The sequence below is a fragment of the Lonchura striata genome, chromosome 26 (assembly GCF_046129695.1).
Source record: "Lonchura striata isolate bLonStr1 chromosome 26, bLonStr1.mat, whole genome shotgun sequence".
In the NCBI taxonomy this organism is placed as follows: Eukaryota; Metazoa; Chordata; class Aves; order Passeriformes; family Estrildidae; genus Lonchura; species Lonchura striata.
The window spans coordinates 7,809,736-7,831,912 of record NC_134628.1 but is presented as its reverse complement, the minus strand read 5'-3'; the positions used below and the strand labels follow the sequence as shown (position 1 = coordinate 7,831,912).

Sequence of the window (22,177 nt, the reverse complement as noted above, 5' to 3'; positions counted from 1 at the left end):
TGCTTGGTGAAGCTTTTTCTCTGGATGCAGTGGTGCCTTTGCATCGAGGTTGTGTTCTCTGGCAACTTCAGTAAGTTTAAATTTACTTTTTTTTCTTTTTTAAAATTCAAACTATCCTCCTGCTAAGCTTTCCCCTCTCCATCACTCCTCTTCCCCAGTAACACCCTCTTCTCTCCTAGTAAAAGGGAAAGGGCTGAGCACATTTAGAGCAGTTCTGCTCTGTGCCTGAGTATTTAATGTGCTGCCAGTCATTGATGAAAGACTTGAAGGGAAAGCAGAGGAAGGCGCTGGGAACAGATTGCTTTATTCTTAAACCCAACATCATTATACAATGTCTCATTGCAGGGCAGGGGAGATGAATCAAATCCAAGCATAAACCTGTTGTTCTTACTCAGAAGTGAGTAGCTGCCTCCTGATCTGAATGAGCTTTGCTAGCAAATCTCCAAAAGCAGGATTGTTAATTGACTAGAAAACCTCCCTTGGTCAGAATTGCTGAGCTCCAACCCCACCAAATACCCAGCAGCCATTTGAATGCAGAATAAAACTCCTCTGTGTGGAAGGTACAGCTGGAAGCTGCTGTGAGCTTGGATGTGGAGCAAGATACAAGTGCTCACTTGCATGATAGTTGGAATGGGTTAGTGAGAGGAAAGCTATACCAGCACCGCAGCTGCAGCTGTGCCAGGGTAGCCTGGAGCAAGTCTTTGGCCAGACAGTGTTCCTGCTCAGTTCTTGAGCAGACCCTCAGGACAGTCACCCATCTGGCTATCTCTGTATGACAAGTCTCTGGTCAAGGGTAAACTTCTCCCTTGGGAAACACTGATAACCTGGACCATCCCTGGTTTGCTCTCCCCAGAGAAGTCTCCATGTTACTTTTGTAACATGTCAGTTTTCTTGCATGTATTGCACAGAGGGGAGAGAATTGCATTTTGGTGGTCCTGCTTGTTACAGGCTGTGGAGGTTTTGATCCTGATATGAGATAAAATTTGCTGCTTGCTGAATAATTGGTGTCAATCTTTGTCAGCAAACAAGAAAGCCACGTGGTACCTTGTTAGGGATAGCAAAGATAAAAGGGGTGTGGTACAGTATCACTGGCTCAGAGACAGCTCTGACCTTCACACAGCAGAGAAAACAGCAGGCTCAGATTGCCTCTCCATCTTTAAGCCTAGCTTATATCATAGGTAAACATAAAATGGATAGATGTTTTAGTAATATATTTATATTAAATATTAATTTAGTAATATAATCTCCTCTCCTGACCTGGTAGATGTTGGGCAAACCACCAACACACCAACAGCTTCCATGGAGAGAAGCTCTGAGTAGCTGTGGGGCAGAAACCATGAAGGAAAATGCTGAAAATGGTAGAGGAGCCGCTGTTGGGGATTTTACTCTTGACCTTCAAGTTGAGATTTACATATGTTGCCATTATTTAAAGCCTGTCAAGAAATCCAAGGTGAGGTCACTGCTGAAAAATTGGTCAGAGCTGTGTCTGTGGTGGTAAGTACAGAGTGTCCATTCATGGGCTGTGTTTGGGCTCTGTCTTCCATACAGCGGCACTGGTAATGCTGGAAGCCGAGTGCTGTTATTTTTATTTATACATGTTGTTTCTTTCTATCCCAGAATTCATGGGTGACCTGGAGAAGGGCACTGCTTTGAGAGCCCTTGAACAGCTTGTTGTGTTGTGAATTTGGGTCTCCCCTTAGTTCTTGTTTACACATAGCCCAAAGAGGAAGAACAAATGAGGTTTCCAGCACCTTTCAGTGATATTTTCTTCTTTGACCTCCCCTGTTGGTTGACAGTGCCTGAACATGAGCCCAGGTAGGCAGGAAGGCAAATGACACATGGTGTGTACGAGCACTAGTGTGGCCAGCAGGACTAGGGCAGTCCCCAGGTACTGGTCACTGCTGTGGCCAAACCTTGAATCCTGGGGTCAGTTTTGGGCCCCTCATAACAAGAAAGACATCGAGGGGCTGGAGGGTGTCCAGGGAAAGGAACAGAGCTGGAGAAAGGGCTGGAGCAGCAGGAGCAACTGGAGGAGCTAGGGTGGCTTACCCTGGAGAAAAGGAGGCTTGGGGGACCTTCTGTCTCCTTAACAGAAGGGGGCAGCCTGGGAGAGATCGGTCAGGGAACAAGGGACAGGGCAAGAGGAAATGGTCTCAAGCTGTGCCAGGGGAGGTTGAAGTTGGATATTAGGGAAAAACTTCTTCATGGAAAAGGTCATCAAGCACTGGCACAGGCTGCCTAGGGCAATGATGGAGTCCCCATCCTTGGAGGGGTTTAAAATCCATGTAGATGTGGCACTTAGGGGCATGGGTTAGTGGTGGGCTTGAGAGTGATGGGTTAATGGTTAGTCTCTTTGATCTTGAAGGGCTTTTCTGACCTAAATGATTCCATGATTCTGTGGAGATGTGGCAGCAAGGTATCTCTTTCACTTGTCCCACCCTGTCAGAGACCATGGTCTCTAATGTGGTGTCAAGTTCTAGAGCCAGCTTAGCTCAGTGTTTTCACTTTGTTGCTTAGTAAAGGAGTGAAAACAGTTCTCATTGTGGCATTCAGAATAGCAGTGCTGCCCTCTGAATTACCATCTAATTAAATGAAAGCAAAAACTCCAAAACAAGTGAGGTTTCTGTTGCATAAGGAAAGTTGTTTTGGTTGACCTAAAAACCTACACTGAAAACCAGCCTAAACAGAGATGCTTTCCCTCCCAGCTCCGCAGGCCATGCAGAGCAGTTGCTACTGTTCTTGGAGAGGCATTCATGCCATGGCAGCTGTGAGCCCACTTCAAAACAGTTACGCCTTTGAGACTTGCTTCCCTTTTGCTTGATGGTTGGGGAAACCCTGCTGTGGAGACAAATAATTAAAAAGAAAAGATGGCAGCTTAATGAATATTAGCTTTTCTGAGGTAGTCTGCAGTGAGTGCAGGGTGAGATTGGTGTCTCCAAGCTGCTGTTGCATCTCCTGCTCCAGAGATTTACTGTGTGCACTGTTATTGTGCAGCCTTAGTGGACCTGCAGAACACCCTGAACTAAGTTATTTATTTTAGTAACAAACCTTTTCAGACTCTTGGCAATTAACTGCGACAATGGTAGTATGCTTTCTGTCCTCAGCTTCCTATCACTTCATCCATGCCCACAGCTTTCCTTGGCAACCTTATTCCCTTTGCCCTCCTCAATTTCTTGGATTCTGTCTATTAATATGAACCACTTTGGGTTGGTTCTCCTATTAAAATAAGCATGTAAAGTTACTACCTTAAAAAAGCCTCAAAATGCCTTATTTTGAGCTCCAGAAAATCTGGCAGCATTGGGATGCTATCCTCTGGGATTCTGTCTTATTGATATTCATCTTTTTGAAGCTGGTATCCATGACTGCCAGTTTCAGAGGTTAATATACTGCATTTCAAGCAAGCTGAGGTCTTTTTAATTTGTGATATGGAAATGTGCACCAATTAATCATTGTGCACCTGCAGAAATGCCTGTGGGCAGACTTTGGCTGTGCTCTATCAGGTTCTGGGAATATCAGTAGGCAGGACTAAGAGTGACAAGTCTGATCCAGTTTAGTAGCTCAGGACAAACCCTGCGAGGTCCAAGGATATGTCAGGCGGGGGACACAGTGCTGACCAAGGTGGTACAGAGCTTTGGCTCTTATTTCTGTAAAAAATAATGGTTAGAAGTTGTATTTTTTCTCCACAGTTAAAGTTTAATCTAAATAAATGTTAAGTTTTGCCAGGTGCCCCTCACTGGCACACAGGTCTAGCCCTCAATCACCAATTGCTGTCTGTTGACTAGAGCTGGGTTCATGGCTTGCATGAATTTGCTGCCTGGCCTTTGAATTACATGGAATATGTTAGTGCAGACTCAAACTCTCTTGGCCAAGTATCTGCCTCAAACTTACTGCTAGGTAAAGTTAAATAGTCTTAAATAGCTCTAAATAAACCCTGATCTTGAAACTGTCCTTCCCATACCAAAGAGCTCTACGCATTTTGAAGGCAAGGGGTGCTGTTTGCCCAAGAGCATAACAGTATGGAGTCAAATCTCCTTCACTGAATTGGGGCCTTTCTGGGGAGAAGCTGCAGTTGAAAACACACCTACCTGGTGTTATTTAAAGAAGCCAGAGCCTCTCTTGGCTACAGTTTGACTCGTCATCCATGCAAGGAGTAAATCAGCCCCTGACATATTTTGTTTGTAGTGCAGCTTGGCTGCCTCCCTGCTGGAGGTCTGGTCTCTAGGTGGTACTCACTGATATTTTTGGGTGCATTTCAAGAAAGGCTGCATAGCTGAGCTTGTCCCCCACTGAAGGGACAGCTGCCTCGTCCTGCTTCACTTAGGAGGTTGACACAAGGGCTTGAACTTCTTCCTGCTGCCCAAACATAGGAGTTTCCAGCAGCATTACTGAAAGAGGGATAGGGAATCTAGTGCTGTCTGTGAGCACACTCCTCTGGTTTTAGTTTTTTACTGCAACTGCCAGGAAATTAAATCCTAGTAAATGCTTGGAAGGAGGGTGAGCTCTCGAGGTGATGGAGGTTAGTGTTCTGTGGGACAGTCTGAGGCTCCTGTGATGGTTCTTTCCATAGTTCAGTGTTGCAGTGCAGGGTCTGCCGGGCAGCTGCGGCAGGGCCACGACCGTCCCCTGCGAGCTCTGCGATGCCCAGTTACCGGCAGGGACAGAGCAGGGACAGACAGCGATGCCACGGGGCTTGGGGTGGAACAAGATGGATTTATCCCTGGGCTCCCAGACAAGACTGGGGCGGGGTGAACAGAAGTTTTTATAGAGCAGCTCAGGAGCAGTGGTGTAGGAAAGTGAACCAACGAGGATATGGTAAGAGAGGAGTATAAGGTGGGGCAAATAGCTATCAGGGAAAATGGGGGGGGGGGGGGAATAATGCAAAGTAACAAATGGGGTGTCGAGGGCATCAAGACAGACACAGAACTCTTTGGAGAAAGGGGCAGGGATAGAGGGAGGATCGGCAACTTGGAAGGGAGGAGGTTAGGGAAGGGCTTGGGAAAATTGGCAACTGGGAAAGGGAGGGGATTAGGGAGGGGAACAGGGAGCAAACATGGATTCAAAGATGAGCACACCATAACAGTCCAATCAGTTTCTTAGATTGTGTCTGGAGCTCAGGCTCATGCCACACTGACTCTGCTGTTTCCTGAGCCTGCTTGAATTCACAGCATCACTTGTAATATATTCTCCAGGATTTGTTAAGCTCTTTGTAGATACTTTCAGTGCAACCACTTGTGTGTTTAATACTTCCTACTCATACTTGAGAGGAGAAGTATTTCTCTGTCAATGTAGAAATGTTCACACATTCACCATATTAACACCTGATCCTGCAGGCTGCACCTGACCTCCTCTAATCTTTAATCGTGCATCTTGGTAGAAATGTGCTTTACATGCTGACTCTTAAGCCATGAATCTAAAGAAAGCTAACTCTTCAGGAACTGTTCTTCCATGCACTGACACATAGTCTGGAGAGAACTGAAGCTCCTCTTTTGTTTTATTCCTCTTTCTATTTGGAGTTTATCTGCTGTGCTGCAAGACGCTGCCTCAAATGAACATCAGCTTCATACAAATCAATGAAACTCATGATGGGAGTTTCTTCTATCAATTAACCAGATTGCAGGTGGGATGGGAATTCCTGGATGTACAGACTCAGTTCCCAGCCACCCCCTCTGCTTTCCCCATCTGCCCAAAAGTGATCCATATGAGCCAGCCCAGTACGAAGAAGATCTAATGGCTAAAAAATGGGATTCTTTTGCCCACGGGAGAATATGTGGTTGTAGTTTAGCAACAGTAGCTTTTAAAGGCTACAAATTACAGTTAACAAAATAAATTTCTCCAGAGAAGAAGAAGGATGGCAGAAGCAGTTTGGATTTAGCAAAATTGGAGGTGAACTGCCCTGGATCCAGTACCTAAATCACTCAGTCTCTTTAGCTAATGGAGGGTGCTTCTTGGCCCTTTAATAACTATCTCAGCAGTGAGTCAATGGTAGGTTTTGGAGAGTACTATGATGGGCTGGACTAGATTTAATCTTTGGTTAAATACTTCATACAGAGCCAGGTGAGTGTTGATGTTCCAGGTTGCCTTCAATGTGCACACCATGAGTTGTAGCAAATCAGTGCAAGTGTTCTAGACCTTAGTGAAAATTCCTTGAATTTGCAGTTCAGCCTGTCAGAGGCTTTTTCATCAGTGAATTCTATGCTGGAATGAAGGGTGGGCAGGGGAGAAATGCAGTGTTAGTTGAAGCATTCTTTCCTTCCAGCTGATAATTTATCTGCAATATTTTAATTCTAAATCGCCATTTTGCAGGAAGACAAAGCTTGAGAAGTCAAAAGGAGGTTTCCTTTCCTCCTCATTCTTGTCTTCTGCTCATGGCCAAATCAGCACTGCTGATGGTGACAGCAAAGCTGGAAGAGGAGCCAAGGGCAGAGGGCCAGGAACTGACAAAACTGAGCCACCTGCTCTCCTCCCACCTTGTTTGCTCTTGTGAAATGGCTGCTGCTGCAATGGAGACTGTCACTTGTTTGCAAAGTTTGCAAGTGTGAGAAAGGGAAACAGTGTGCCTGGTGTGTGTTCACATATGCGTGCGTAATACAGCTCATTTAGAGCAGGATAGATAGAAGATTCATCTGACCAGCCTATTTTTTTTCTTTTCCTAGAACTCGGTGTAATTCCAAGTATTTCTCTTCACTTTAAATCCTGCTTGCTTTGGGGAAGGGAGCACAGCACCAGTGTGATGCACAATTGTCTTGTTTAGACTGGGAATTCCTCACTGGAGAAGCTCCTCAGGACAAAGAGGAGAGCTCTGTCTGTGCCTTTTATTGTTGTGCCAGTAATGCTCTGGGCAGTATTCCCCAGCACTGATGTAAACTGGGAGCCCTGTTTTGCAACAAATCCTACCAAGAGTGTATCTTGTGGGGCCTACAGAGTGCTGGATCACCATACAAAGATGTGTTCTATGAAGACCTTAACTTGAGCTAGATTTAATCTGCTATCTGGATGCTCCTAGGATGCTGCAGTGTGTCCTCCTGAGCTGCTTGAAAGTGCCTGCACATTACCCAGGCAGAGGGCAGGGTTTGGCATTGTCTTCCATGACCCAGTTAGTTTGCACTGACTGAATCCACCAGGATCTGAGTGCTCCCAGTGGCCTTTCACCTTGTGAGGAACGACCTCTGCCTTAGCGACTCTAAACGCATGCCTAAAATGAATATAATTCCTGTCCTTATTCCTATATCCAGCAGGCAAATACCAAGAAATCCTGACTCAATAAAATAATTCGCAGTCTCTAAATTACTCCCATAAAGCGAATTTAACCAGCTGGGAGAGTTCTTCAAATAGTTGCAATTCAGGCTTGGCACAGAACGAACTGTTCTTATAGTGAAGAATTAAAGAAATTTCCATTACTTTCTGTGGGATTTCAGAGGTCACTTTGGGGCTGTGTAGGAAGGAAAAAGTTTGAAGCTAAGCCAGTGACTTCCAGCAGAAGTGTGGTGGTGATCGGTTTATTTCCATGTGCACAAGAGTAGTGGTTTCGGGTTTCTTTTTCCCTTTTTTTCACATATTTTCTGCTCCCTATAAATCATCGCTTTATGTAGGCTTAGATCCCCTTGCCACAGAAGAGTGTTTTTCAGACTCTCATGCCATAGACCAAGTGCATCTTTTTGTATTTGATAATTCAACTTTTTTGTTTCTCTTCCTTTAGCTTTTTAGCCAGTCAAGCTCTCAGCCATTTGTTTGGGGTCTGAAGAGATGACAGAATCCGTTGCCCTCGCGCACAAGCGTGTCGGCAGCTTGCACTAGTGCTCCCTGTGGATAAATGCTTCACCTGGGAATATAAAATGCAGGAGCTGCTGCTTCTGCTCTTCAGCTGCTGGCAGATGGAGTTGAGGATCATCTGGTGATCTGAGCGCAGTGGATGATGCGCAGTGTAGTGTTAAATCACCGCTTTGATGTGAAATTTTTGTTGCCCTGGTCTCTCCTCCACATCATCTGCCATGTGTAGTATACAATGAAGCAGTGTGGGTTTGTTTGCTTGTTTTTCTTTGCTGCAAGAAGCTGTTGCCAACCAAAACTTGTGGTTTCTTTGCTCCCTGGGTTTCTCCTCAAAGCCGTTTGGAGTGGTATTTTTATTCTGACAGTGTTTTAAGCTCACCCATGGGTGAGCAGTAGTAAAGGCAGTAGTTGTAGTGGGTCAGCACTGAACATCTGACACTCCTCCATGCACTGCCTGGGCTATTAAAATGTGCTAAATTTTTGCACTGGGGATGGAAGTCAGAGCTTCAGGACATGATTCAAAGGAACTACCTGTCCCTATTGTAAGAGTAGCAACTTAGAGCTGCCAGAACTTTCCCAGCCTGTCTTTTTTTAATCAGATGTGCTCATCTAAGTCCAAGAAAACCACCAAGCTGTCCAGATTTAAAGGAAGAAATATCTGTCTTCCCTCTCATTAAGGAGCTTTTTGCAAGTGGTCTCAACACTGAGACAAAGGGGAGCTGCTCCGTTCTTGGCAGAGCTGACTGTCATAGACACATAAAGGAGAAGGGGTAAATAGCTGTGAGAAGCATGTTGATTTTTTCTAAAAATCTGGGTATTTTTAGCTTCATATAGCACAAATGCCGTCAGTGTGTGAGTGGTCCTTGCTAGGTCGGTACCAGTGATGGAGTGATCCAAGTCAGGGTATGTATCAGCTTTGGGTATTATCCGCTGATGAAGAGGCAGGGCAGTTGCTCTTAATCCAAGCAGAATAATGTGCCTGAGACCTTAATTCTCTCTGGGAGACAAACGGAGATGCCTTAGTGCCAGGCGTATTTTGGAGCTGTGCAAATATATGAGGGGGATTTGGTTCCTGAGCTGGGCAGACTGACAGCAGCTTTGCTGGAACCTTTGGAAGTGCTCAAGAGGCACTGGGCAGCGTGTTTTGCTCTAATGTACAAGCTCTGCTTGATAAAAATAACTGATTCTAATTTGGTTGTAAGCGAGGAAAATCCAGTCCATGCTGGAGGTGCGGGATTCCAGAGCAGGAGCAGGGCGGGCCCCTCGGTGGGGCTGTGCTGGGCTCCTGGGGGCGTTTCTTGTTGACCAAGCTACCTCAATTGTCGCTTTCTTGGCTTGCCACAGACTGAGGCAGCATCTGTTCGATTACGAATAGCCTTATGCTTAAAAAAATGAAGACTATAATACCAGCATAAAAAACCCCCAACCCTCCCCGCCACCTTTCTTTATATACTCCTCCTTGCTTCTTCACCCCGGGTTTCCCTTCAGAGCTGCGCCACCACTTTCTCTGGGAGGCAGCGAACGGTATTTAAAATTTAGGTCACGGAGGGAGGGGGAGTGGCGCTACCGCCCGCGGTACCGGCGGGCAGGCCCCTTCTTGTCCCCTTCCTATTGGAGCCGTGCGGCGCCAAATTATCTCCCCCCCGCCACCATCACCTTAGCGGGGAGGGTGTGGCGGTGGCAGGAGCGGGTGGCAGTCCCGCTGTTTCAGCCTCTCGCTGCCGGGTGTCGCCGTGGCGGGATCAGGAGGGCGCTCCGGGCGCTCCCTCCGGGCCGCCCGCGCGAGGGAACGGGAGAGAACGGGATGAGCTGAGCCAGGAGGGGGCGCACGCTCCCCCGCCCGCGCTGCCGGCCGCGGTTTCCCCGCAGCCAATGGCGAGGCGGCGCTGGCGTCCCGCCCCTCGCCTCCGGCCAATGAGAACTTACTACAGTGTGGTGGGGGGGGCAGAGCCGCGGGCGGGCGGCGGCGGGCGCGGAGCGGCGGGCGCGGAGCGGCGAGGGACGGAGACAGAGCGGCTGGCCGGGCACGGCGCGGCCCGGGGTGCCGCACCGCAGCGGGGGCTCTGCGGGGCCCGCTGTGAGGCCGGCGGGCGCCGCGCGCAGGGGCGGCCGGGTAAGTGCGCGCGGGAGCGTGCGCGTGGCCTTTGCGCGGCGGGTCCGTGTCCGCAAGCGGCGGGTCGGTGCGCGCCCGCGGTCTCTGTGCGGGCGAGCACGTGTATGTGCACGTGTGTGGTTGTGCGCTGTGTGTGAGTGCGTGTGCTCATCTGCGTAAGGTGCATCTGCACCGCGAGTGTGTGCGGTTGGTGTGCCTGTGTGTGTAAAGGGTGCGTGGGATATTGGAGCGTGCACGCGTGGTCTGCACAAGCACCCTGTGTGTGTAGTTGGTATCGGGGGTGTGTGGTGTGACTGCTGTGAGCTCTGCGTGTGAGCACTGCATGTATACGCAGTGCGTGTGCAAGCTGTGTGTGTGTGCACCGTGTGTCTCTGCACACCATGTGAGTGTGCCCCATGCGTATGTATGTACTACGCGTGTGTGTGCAGCGTGTCAATATTTGCCCTGTGTGTATACAGTGTGTGTTCGCAGTGGCCGAATCTAGTGCATCTGTGTGCGTACAGTGTGTGTGTGCGCGACTGGTGTGCCACCGCTCCGTGGGGCTCTGTGTGACGGAGTACTGGAAGTCAAAAGGCGGAGGCTCAGCCCGAGACAGATTCTGCACGAGGCAAGAAATAGGGATAGCAGGATTGGGACACACAGCTCAGGAGAGCTGGCACCCAGTGTCTCCCTTTGCTGGGCCGAGCTGGCATCCCCAGCTCTGCCCCGAGTCCATTGTGCAGGAGGAGGAAGGAGATAAGGTGGGGAAGGGCTTAGGGCTCCACGGAGCGATGGCTGTTCACCAACCCGTGGGACAAATGTAAATGCTGTGGTCTGGTAAGCGCTCTTTGCTGTCCGAGCACGCTGCTTTCCTCTGAATTCCAGCTCAAGAAAACACCTTGGCCCACTGGGAAGTGATGCTCCTACTGGATTTTCCACCAAGGCATGTTTTTATTTCCTATCTCCAGCAAGGCACCGTTTGTGATGAAAATTACTCCAGAAGGTCTGGAATGAGTTAAAATCCACTTCGACCACCTCTGAGTGCTGCAGCTGCAAGTCTCCCAAGTCCCCACTTCCCTATCTTTTGGGGAAAAGGAACTTGTTCACCCTTGCTGCACTGGTTTGAGGAAGCTGGTTTTGGGCAGGGTCTGGCAGCATTTCCCTCTGTGGCTGTGCAAATGGTAATTCAAGAATTGCATGATGAAGGTAAAATTTCTCAGAGATTGTCCAGTTTCTGGAGTAGGTGCTATGTTGGTTCAGGTATAATTTCATGTGTTAATTAAGATACTGGACAAGCAAAGCAAAATAGGTCCTTTCCAATCCAAACTATTCCATGAAAATCTAATTTTTGAACAGTACCACAAACCCCGTTTTTGCCTATCCTTGCTCTTTCCAGTTAGGATTTGAAGGCTTTTCAAACATGCTGGATTTTGCTTGCCTCAGTTTGCTAAATCTGGATGGATGGTCTTTGAATTAGTAATTCTTATTCAAAGTTGAGATATGTAAAAATAATCCCTGTAAGATCTCGGGGGCAGAGAATATGGTGGGTCTGAATGAGGGATGAGGAGGGAATCTGCCGTGGCTGCTGCTACTGCTGTGATGCCGTGGAGTGCAATTCCTTTCACAGTTGGCTAACTCTTGTGTTGCTGCCCCAGGATCTGCTCCCTTTGCTTCAAAGGTTGTTTTGTGGAGATCCAAAGTAGGTTGTTTTTCTCTTTTAATGGCTGGTCCAGCAATATTTTTAATGAATTGAAGGTTTTCCTGCAGCATTGTGGTGGTTGATAAGGATTGTGTGTCACATGTCAGTGATGCTGATAGTCTTGATGTTTATATTTTACATAATCTTGCATCTTCAGTTGCACTTCTATGGCAATTTTGAGCATTGGGTGGGATCTAAAAGGCAGTGTATATCTCTGCTGTCATGGCCTTAATAAAGAAGGTGAGGATTTTATAGGATTCTCATGGACAAGCATAATCTGCTGCAGAAGATAAATATCAAGATAAACATAGTGCTCACGCTCCTTACCTTGAAAACTCAATTAGAGCCTTACGAAACGGAGAGAAGGATGATTTTTTTTCCTAATATAAACTCATTCATTATTTCCTATATCAATTTAGATGACGTGAACAGGAATTACCTGTGTTTTCATCTGATCTCACAATTGCAAATTAAACAAGTAATCTTATAAAAAGCAAAGCATTTAATGGGAAAGCAGCAGTCCTGAGGGGTAAGGACTCCTCTTGGCCTGTTTCCAAACACTGTATGTTCCTAAAGCCTATAAATGCTTCAGGGCAATGATACTCCAAACCTACAGCTCCTGACTCCAGATCTATCTCCCTGCCACGTGCCTATATGCTCTGTATCAGCATCCGTGGTGTTTTTCTTTTGACATCCTTTGATTTTTGGAAAGTGGTAAAACAATGTCTCTCCTACTGCCCCATTTACTGCTTGTTGAGCAGATATTTGAATGAATGGGACATAGGCTGGCAAGGATGTGGCTTATTTAGTGAGCAACCACCTCTACAAATTCATTTAGTAGAGATCCAAGTGTTGCTCTGCCAGGGTAGCTTGCTGGGGTGTTGGGATGCTCCATGTGCTTTGATACATTGATAAATGGATGATGATGATAATGAGGTTGTGAATGTGGCATGTTACATGCTGGAATAAAGTTGGGTATACAGAAGTGTTGCTGATGGAAGGCAGTGACTCTGTACTAGGTTTTCACCAGCAGTTACTTGGCATCTCAAAGGAATCCTGGATTTTTGGGGTCAGCAGGTGAACCTCAGGCTCTTCATCCTTGGATGTTCAGTGGAAGTGTTGGCTGAGTATCCACAGCATCTGATTTCTTCTCAAACATCTTTCCTTGTGTTCCCAAATGAGAGTTATATGCCTAGAGCCTCTTCATTTGGGGGAACTGTGACAGTACCTGTGTTACTGCAGGTGGATTTTTCTTCTGCCTCTTACTCCCATATTTCACCTATTTCTTGGAAAAGCCCTGGAAATTGGTAATGCTCAGAGATCTTGTGTCCATGTCGAGTGGGAAGGCTCTGGGCTCTCCCCACCTGACCAGGCCAGGGATCCCTGCTCTTAGTGGGAGCTTCCCACCCCTCTGTGAATGGAGGCATGTGTGGGTGAAGCTGCAGTGGGGAGGTAGAGCTGAGCTGTACTCTGTGCCACACTGGGTCAGTGTCTGAACTTGCTGGAGCTGCTTTTACATTACTGGGAAGCTGTGATGAATCTAAGGGCTTTAATAGGACAGTGTGAGGGTCCCTGCAGTGGCCCTATGGATGCAAATAATTTCCCATCATAAACCTTTCTTTGTACTTTCAAGCGCCACTGCAGTCCTGTCGGCTTCCTTCTAACTTCTGTGCAGTTTTCCTAGAGCTTTAAGGAATAGCAGATACTCGGGTTGTTCAGGCTTGGAGCTGTGTTTCTTGCAGTTGTGTATTTCTCTGGGGAAGTTCAATATAAAGCTTTGCATCAGGAGTAGAAGTTGCAGTCTGGGTTTGGGGATCTTTTGCAATGATTATTCTTTCTTGGTACTTGGTTTTTGCTGTAATCTTGTGTAGATTAAGCAGAGAATGATGCGTAAAGATTTCCATTTGTATGTCTTATTTACTACTGTTTTGATCAGTAGTTTCTTAAATTGCAAAGAACTGTAGATGTGGCATAGCGGGGATTTATCTTTGTCCATCAGATGGATTAGGTAGGAATGTTTATGGCTTGTACTTAATCCAGATTAATATTATTAGTTTCTTTATGTTCAGTCAGTTGTTTATGCTTGTTTTCTGTTTATGTGAATTTTTACTTGTGTAATGCTGCAAACATTGTGTATTAAAAGACAGTGCTTTTAATTTGTCCATGTAGATGGACTAAACCTTTTTCTCTCTGTCTGTCTCTCTCTCTCGCTCTCTCTCTCTCTCTCTGTCTCTCTTCTTTTCTTTTTTTAAATTAAGCACTTCCACAGAGAGGCAAATTGTATGGGTTTTGGGGGTGTGTCAAGCAATTGTATTCTTTCAGGGCGTGCTCCTCCAGACCCTGCTGCATTTCTGATCTGGGATTTTTAAACACATTCCCATGCCAGCTTGCTTTAGCTGCTGTGCTCAGAGCAAATGTTGATAGCAGTGGTTTGTAATTTATAATTTATAAAGTCCTACAGCACTTGAACTCTGGTGCTTTTGGAGGGGACTAAGAATTTTGTATCTCCCTGATCTCAATGCAGAGCCTAAAAGATGTAGGAAGATGAGAAGCACAGGGGAGTGTTTAGTCTTGCAGGCAGTGGGAGAGCTTGATGGCTGCCTGTTTGCATAGCCACGGCCACAGCCACAGTTTTGGGTGCTTCCCTTCCACATGTGTGTTTTTGGGGAGCAGGCCAGTCCCTCTGCTGGTGAGGGTGAATGCCATGGCTTTCAGACTGGGTCACATGAAGGTATAACTCTCTGTGGCTGCATCAGGAAACCTGGAGCCCAGACCTGGGCTGGATCCTTTGCTCTGTCAAAATTGGGTCCTTACAGGATCAGCTCAGCCTGAGATGTAACCACAGCAAAACATGCCGTGGCTGGAGCCTGGGGATGGGAGTATGCTCTGCAAGCAGTGGAAGAATTGGCCTCGTTAGCTATTTCTGTGAAAACCACAATTCCTTTGAACCCTCCAGTCACTGGTGGTAGGCTGATTATTCTGCTCCTTCCCCACCCCATGGAATGTGTGTGTGTGAGAAAGATAACGAAGAGCTTTTAGTTAAATAAATAACTAAGCTGCTCACATGGCTTTACAGTAGAATTGCAGAGCCAAAGCCTTGGAAGTGGAAGATGGTGTGTGCTGCTGCTGGTCCCACAGCATCTCCTTGCCTTCCCATGCTGGTGTGGAGCATAATTTCACATGGACTTTTCACTCCTAGAGCCTGTGTATCGCTGAATTTGAGAGCAGGCAGGGTGTAAGTGGGGACAGTCCCACCCCATTGTGTCCAGGGCTCCAGGCTGTATTTATTCCCTGTTATTCAAACAGGGAATTACTCTGCTCTGAAGACAGGATTAATAATTCCCACCCAAATTCATCTGCAATGTGTGTGTACAAATGAATCAAAAGCATAAGCTGGTCTTTGCAATTCATTCATTAGATGGTCTGGATGCTCCAGGATGGCTTGAAAGGTGATTTGGTTTTATCCCATTGACACAGAGCTTGATGAAATGTTTTATGTTCCAGTCCTGGTTTCTGCCTCTGAGCTGCCTGCAGTGCCTTGAGCCAGGCACTTGGAAAATGACAAACGTTCAGCTGGTAACCATTCCTGGGGAGTCTTAGGAGTCTTTTGTCATTGGGCAGAGACTGGTTTATGGAAGGATAAAAATATTTTGGCTCCAGTTCTAGCTGCCCTATCCCAGTTCCTGAACCAGTGGATAAGAGGGCCCTATAACCAATATCATAGAATCTCCTGAGTTGGAAGGGACCCACAAGGATCATCAAGTCCAACTCCTGGCCCTGCATAGGACACCCCAGCAATCCTATGCTGTGCATCCTTGAGGGGCTTGTCCATTGTCCAAACACTCTTGGAGCTCTATCAGCTTTGGGGCTCTGACCATTCCCTGGGGAGTCTGGTCAGTGCCTGACCACCCTCTGGGGGAAGAAGCTTTTCCTCATATCTCACCTAAATTATATTCCTGATTTCTCCTCTTAACATGAGGGCCTGAGGAGAGGAGGATGCCCTGGGGCTTTATGGGAAAATGCAAATTTTAGTCAGTGCAGAGACAGCTCAGGATAACATTTTGCAGACTGACAAAAAACTCTTCTAAATCCCCGAACGAAAACTGCTGGTCTGTCCTTTAAGTACTGGATTCTGTGTGTGCATAGTGTATTAGTCCTGTTGGCAAAGACACATATCCTGGCAGTGTCACTTTGACATGCACATCAGACACAGCCAATGGGACTCTCCAGGGATGCTGCCCCTTGGAGAAGAGCAGTGGTAGGCTGTCATCCTCCTGGTACAAGGGTGTCCTCCGGTCCTTCATGTATCATGAAATCTAAGCTGCTCATTTGGTCTGAATATTCTTGAAATCCAGCATTAGGCCAAAATTTTCTGGCCTAAATGCCTGTTTTGCAACTATTGGTTGGCAGTGAACTGACAGGCAAGATGGAAATTGTGTGTTTAAATTGTGGGGGTAGTTGTTGGTCTGAAGTCAAAAGAAGTCACCTATCCAGTATCCCTCTTTCTCCTGCATGAGTGCATGTGAGTGTATAGAGGCAGTAAAAAGGCCATTTGTCATGTAATCATACCCTGACACAGGCAGAATGCAGACCTATAGCTTGTTGGAGGAAGGGGTCACATTCCATGCAAGAAAACAGTATTTCTAGGACCCTTGGTAGTCCCTTGGTTTGAACAGGGAGAAGCCAGGTGGGATGAGTATCAGGCACTTCCCTGATGTCCCTCCATCCCTCCTCCTGGGAAGTACCAGCACTGCTTCCATGTCCCTCCATTCCTTCTGGGATTGGTGCTGGTGGCTGATGCTGATATTGCTGCTTTTTTATCTCCAACTGCCAACTTGAAAGTTGAGTGTGCGTGTGAGAAGCTCATGAGAGTCTTGGTGAATATGCACATGAAGTAGCAACAAGATAAACTCAGTGTGGGCTGCCTGGTCCAGTTGCGGGAATAACTTTCATAATTTTTTCTCCTTTTCAGAGGAAAAGCTGGAAGCTTTTGGTGCCTGGAGAAAAGTTCAGTTGCAGATTCAGCTGTTCATATGAGTTTCTAGTCAAAAGGGTTTAAGGACCCCTACACTTTCACGAAGAGGGGGAACAACTAGCAAGAGAAACTATTTTGGGAGGGGAAGAATGTAGGGTATATATATATTGCTTTTCCATGGATTTTCATGTGCAGCCAGGCTCCCCCAGGTGTTTAAACATAATGAAAAAGGGTTATTGCAGATGTGAGTTTGCTGATTCACACACATGAGTTGGCTTCTTTCTTCAGGGTTTTCTGAAAAATTTAATATTGTCAGGATGGTCCTGAAGAAGGGAGTTTATCTGCAGTGGGAGCAACTGCATCAACATAGGAAGGGTATGCTGGTGATAGAGGGGGGAAATTGCCACATGCTGAATTCCTCTGATACTGCTTCTAGTGAGTGCTATAGTTTCTTCAGACTTCTGGAGGGGTTTGTTGTTGTAACTGCTGCTTCTGTTACTTCCATCAGATCTACCTAGATGCTGCCTTTAAAAAACACTTCCTTTGTTTATGGGTGGCAATATCAGTTTGTTTGCTGCCACCCATCTCTGCTCTTTCCTTTGCTCCTCCAGGAAGTGGTGGAATAAAACTGGGATTGGTTGATGAGGTCAGAGCAGCTGTTGTGCCCATCCCGGTGCAGGACCTCATCCTTGCCCATCTCCTCAGTGAGGTTTGGGATGCTTCATTCCCTTGATAACGAGAACCAAAGGGACTTGGTCTTCTTGTCCAAGCAAGTTTGTCTCAGAAAATGACCTTTTTTCCTTTGTTTACAGACTGAAGCAAATTTTTTTATTTTGTTTTGTCCGAAGCAAGGTGCTTTGAGTAGCTAATGTCTCCCCATCTCCTCAGTTTTGGGGCACCAATGCAGAAAGCATTCCTCTTCTTGGTTCAGGTGCTCTTTCTCCCACCTGCGAACACCCATCAGATGCCTGTGGAGAAACCAGCAGTGACACCAACAGTGTTAGTGGCTTCATGTTTTGCAGCTGCTGCTCTTGGTTTATTTAAAAATGATGATTGACTCTCTTCATCTAGCCTGATGATGACGTATGGCGATATCCCTTTTGCAAAGATGTGGTTTATTAAAAAAAGAGTCTCTGTTGCATGATGAATCAAGAGGGAGCGCTCAGGGAAAATCAATCTATTGGTGTTATTTGCCTGTGTGCCTCCTGAGGCAGGAATAGGAGTAGATAATGGACATGAGGGATGAATTCACAAAGCAAGGAGGCTTGCAATTACAGAGAAATTTGGTATTTCACTGTGATGCTTTTCTTGCAGGTTTATTTTTTTTTATAATTGAGCTGGACTCTCCAGCATGAGCATTGCTTGACTATTGCACTGGTGAGTTTGACCTGCACAGTGCTAATCACAGTAAAGGCTGGCAATAAAATACATTATATTATACACCGTATATGCAAATACAGTGGAATTAAACTTTTTTCTCCCTTTTTGAGGTATATGCACAGCTGCATCTGTGCCAGTGATAAGGTTCTCTGCAGGCATAGGTGAAGGAGTGGTACCAGCACCCCGTGCCTGCAGCTCCATCACACACAGGTTCAGGAGGTTGGAAGGTGTGCACGGGGCTCATTGGTGTCTCAGTGAGGGGCTAACCTGGTTACAGGGTTGGCTCTCTTTGCTGGGCTGATGCTGCTGGGGGACGTGGTTGTATGTTAAACATTTCTCATGATTTCTCAGCACAAACAGTTATAAATCACTCCTGTGGTAGGAGCAGCTGCAAAAAGTGCTCAGCCCTGGTTTTGCTGTGCAGAGGTACCACCTCCTGCCTGGCCTTTGAAAACAGAAATGTAAGGAAACAAAGAACTCTGCTCTTTTGATGTATTAACTACAAAGTCAGCTGAAAATTTGTTGATAGATTCTGCTTGTTTTGGAAACAGGTTAACCTTCTGAAACTTCTGACTCTGGCAGAAAACCAAGGAGTGATGAGTTATACTGAGGTTTGATTAATTGTCACTCTCGTAGCACTTCAGCTTCCTCACTAGAAAAACACTATAGGGTTGGTGAAGAACATTTGTTTTTTCACTAAAACACTGTTCTAATAAATTTTCTAGACTTGGGGGGGAGAGAACTGGAGTTGCAGCTGTGCACCTCTGAAACAGGAGGCTTGAGAGTGGGTGGTTCCTGTCTACCTCAAACGTCTGCTTTTGTTTTTCCCCAACTCACTTCAGCAGAAATACACTCCCTAAGAAAATATTTTGAGACATTTCTTTAAAACAAAAAGCAAGGGGAGAGAGAAAAGCACAAGCCTCTCTGTTGTAAAGGATTATCAGAGCTTTGCTATTGGAACAAGAGTGTTTGGGATTTAGGGAAATGGACAGACACGCAGGCAGCTGCACCTCACAAGATTGAGCATCATCTCAACATCCCTGTGTCAGCCAAGCCTAGCAGTTGGTCTATTCCACATCTCCAGAAAAAACAGCGAATGGGCAACCTGCTGTTTTTCTCTGTTTTTCCAAGTTAATCTCCTTGCCTTGCTTTCCCATCTATGGTTTGTGGTTTAGCCTAGTCACAAGGTGTTTCATGGGTGCAGTCAGTTCAGGTGCTTGCAAGACAGAGATGTCTGGCGGTGAGTCACTAGAGCTCAGGATGGGGCAAGTTTCTCAAAAACAAGAAAACAGGCTTTGTGAAAACTTAAAATTAAGAGTTGATTCCCAGACACAAAAAGATCCAGACCTCTTGGTATCAGCAGTCATGAGCTCTTTTGATACGCCTTGAGAAATAGGCTTGAAATTTGTTGCCGTGTTTAAAAAAAGAAAGTGTCTTGGTTGCTCCAAGCATTTAATTATATTTTTTTAAAAACGTAACTTGAAAAAAAATGCAAAATGGAAAAAAATTCAGCTTGGGACCATGCAGAGATTTGATTTTTAGGTTGATAATCTGGCACACAAGTAATTAGCCAGTGTGGTATCCAGCACAGTCCCTTCTGACTTTTGTGGTGATCATATATGTGATCTGCTCTTACTGTGGAGAAAAATGGATGTGGCCACTTGAATTTTAGTTGGAGGACTGGCTTTTTTGTGTTGAATCACTGTAAATGGGGATGTGTATGTTTAATTTGGAATCTGAGATCCACCCATCTGGTACTAGTGAAGTGTTCGGTATAAACCATCTGCAACAGAAGCTTATGCAGCCATTCCAGATTTCTCAATGACATGAACATGTGTATGCTTGTGTGGCACCTTCTTATTTTAAGCCGTGCTGGAAGTTGGTTTTGCTGCTTAAAATGAACTTCTGTGAAGTAGCAGCTCACTGGGTAACCACTAATTGATTTAATTACTGCTCTTAATATGAAATATGTTGTGGGTTATGGAAGAATGTTCTGCTGCTCCACAGTATTTGACCAATGCTGTCCCAGATGTGGGATGTGTTCCCCGTGTCCCCGGGTAGGCATGTCCCTGGTGTGAGCAGTTCAAGCCACCATAGTGTTTCCCGCCCCAGTGCTACAACATGTATTTTTCTCAAAAGCTGTGCTTGGCAAGGTATGGGAGCAGAAGTGAAGCTCAGAGAAGAGTTATTCATTTTTTCATTTTTTCTCTTGTATTTAGATGTCTAGCACTGATCTTCCCTGCTGTTGTCAAGACTGAGTTCTGCAGTGCTGTTGGTGAAACACTTTCGAAAGTGCACTGCACCATGCAAAGGGAAACACATTTTTGAGAAAGAAATCTAATATTCAATTTAAAAATAAGTAGATAATCATGGTGAAGTGCTGTTTCCTTCTGGCATATCACTGTTTCATGCAAGTGGCGCTGCATCAGGGCATTGTGCAATAAAGATCTATTTGTGGAAAGCAAAAAAAGAGGCCAGAATTTAAGGGGATTATTAAATTTGAGCAATGTGAGTTGCAAAATAACTTGTTACACTGCTGTCTGCAGAGGCCACTGTGAGAAGGCAAACAGGCATTCTGTGCTCTTCCCGAAGGCTCATGCTGTACTCCTGTGTCCCTGGGCTCTGCACAAGGAGTTGTTTTGGGTCTTAACCTCACAGGTCTGTTATTAATGTCTGAACAGCTCAGTTCTTGGCATAAAGTTACCTGTGCTTGAAGGGCCACGGTACACAGGCATTTCTCCCATAGAGTTTGGGTTCTTCATCCTGGTTTTGACTGCTTTGCCAAGGCACTTAAAACTCACGGACACTGGCTGCTGTTGCTGGTGTGTGCCCTTAATCCCAGAGATATCTGGGTTAACATCCCCAGGCTTGAACTGGTGTTGTGTTTTGTTGAGTCCTGTAGGGAAAAATGGATATTTATTGCTGTGAATATTTGGGGAGTCCAAAGGGCTGCTGAAATCTGAGCATTGAGGCTGTGATGCTCATGGTCTGTTTCACCAAACCTGCTCTTCATGCTCAGGACTGTTAATCCACCACTGAGACGAGGAATCTCTGTTTCTTCTCCCAGAGGAGAGATCCTGGTCCTGGATACTTCAGCTCTGTGCAGTTCAGCAGGCAGCAGCCTTGTTCGCAGGGTACCCTGTAATTAATGTTGGCTCTTGAGTACCGAGTAATTTGGAGCAGTAATTGGATGGTAGCTTAAGAGTAGGAGCATGGTTTAATAAAACAAACAGGCTTGCAGTTGTAATATCAGCAGGTAAAATGCCTGGGAAACAGCAAATGCACATGGCAGTGACGCCAGTGAGGTCCGTACTCAACATAGGTGCTTCGAAGCCCAGGCAGCGAACCAAAACCAGCAGGGCAGGTCCTCTTCTCCTTCCCTAGGTGCTGAACAGGGGACACAGCCTGGTTAGGCAGATATTTTTAAACATCTCCCATGCTTAGGAATAAGAGAATTAAATCTTCATATTGTTGAGTTCTAGTTCACTTCTAAAGAGTTTTTGCAGCTTGTTTAGCTGGAGAGTGCCTGAGCTGAAGTGAGCTCAGGCTGTGCACCAGTGTCCTCACCAGAGGCCACCTCAATGCATTTGTTTCTGTCCTGTTTTTGCTGTTTACTCTTAAACTACACTTCTTGCCACTACAAGAGCTCCCATTTCTCCACTTTTATTTTCTGTATTGCCCTGCTCACAGCTTACACTGGTGAGGAGGTGCCTCCCAGCTAGCTCAACCTGCTTGGACCTCATTTGTATGTTCATTGTTTTCATCTTAGAGAGGAACAGGTGACAATTTACCTTCAGATTGTATGTATAGAGAGAAAACCTGAAGGAAGCGCATAGGAGGTAGTTTTAGAATATATTTATTGGAGGATCAAAGAGGGGGTTTGGCTGGAGCACCTGGGTGAGCTCACTGATGCTTTTTGCTCTCTCCAGTCTTTTTACCCTGGCCTCGTTTGAAGGGTCTTCTCATGGCAGTTTTAACCCGAACAATGGTATCACCAGAGCCTGCAGAAAAGAGGATCTGTGTGTCATTCTATTCCCTTGTGCTGCATGAATGTGGATTTCAGCAATATTGTTGTGTGGCTCTTGCTGTCAGCAGCACTGTGAAAAGAGCGGCTCACTTGTCTGGAATTGTGACTGTGGGATTCACAGCACTTTAGCAGCATAATTTTAGCTGAGGCTCTCCTTTTATTCCTCAGTAGTGGTCCAGACCAATTGATGTTGGATCAGAAATACTGAGAATAATATGGTTTATTTTTAATTTGCTG

The 22,177-nt window shown here is 46.1% G+C and overlaps 1 protein-coding gene across 3 annotated transcripts in view; it reads left to right on the top strand.

Moving 5' to 3' along the window:
• Positions 1-22,177, top strand: part of EPB41 (erythrocyte membrane protein band 4.1) — a 94,022-nt gene that overhangs the window by 9,771 nt on the left and 62,074 nt on the right. The window contains exon 1 of one of the 3 annotated variants that reach the window (XM_077788493.1): positions 9,804-9,880. The exons of the other annotated variants lie outside the window; for them this stretch is intronic. The gene's annotated coding sequence lies outside the window, so the exon portion shown is untranslated. Of the gene's footprint in view, positions 1-9,803; positions 9,881-22,177 lie in introns of those variants that run through there. 3 annotated transcript variants of the gene reach the window in all.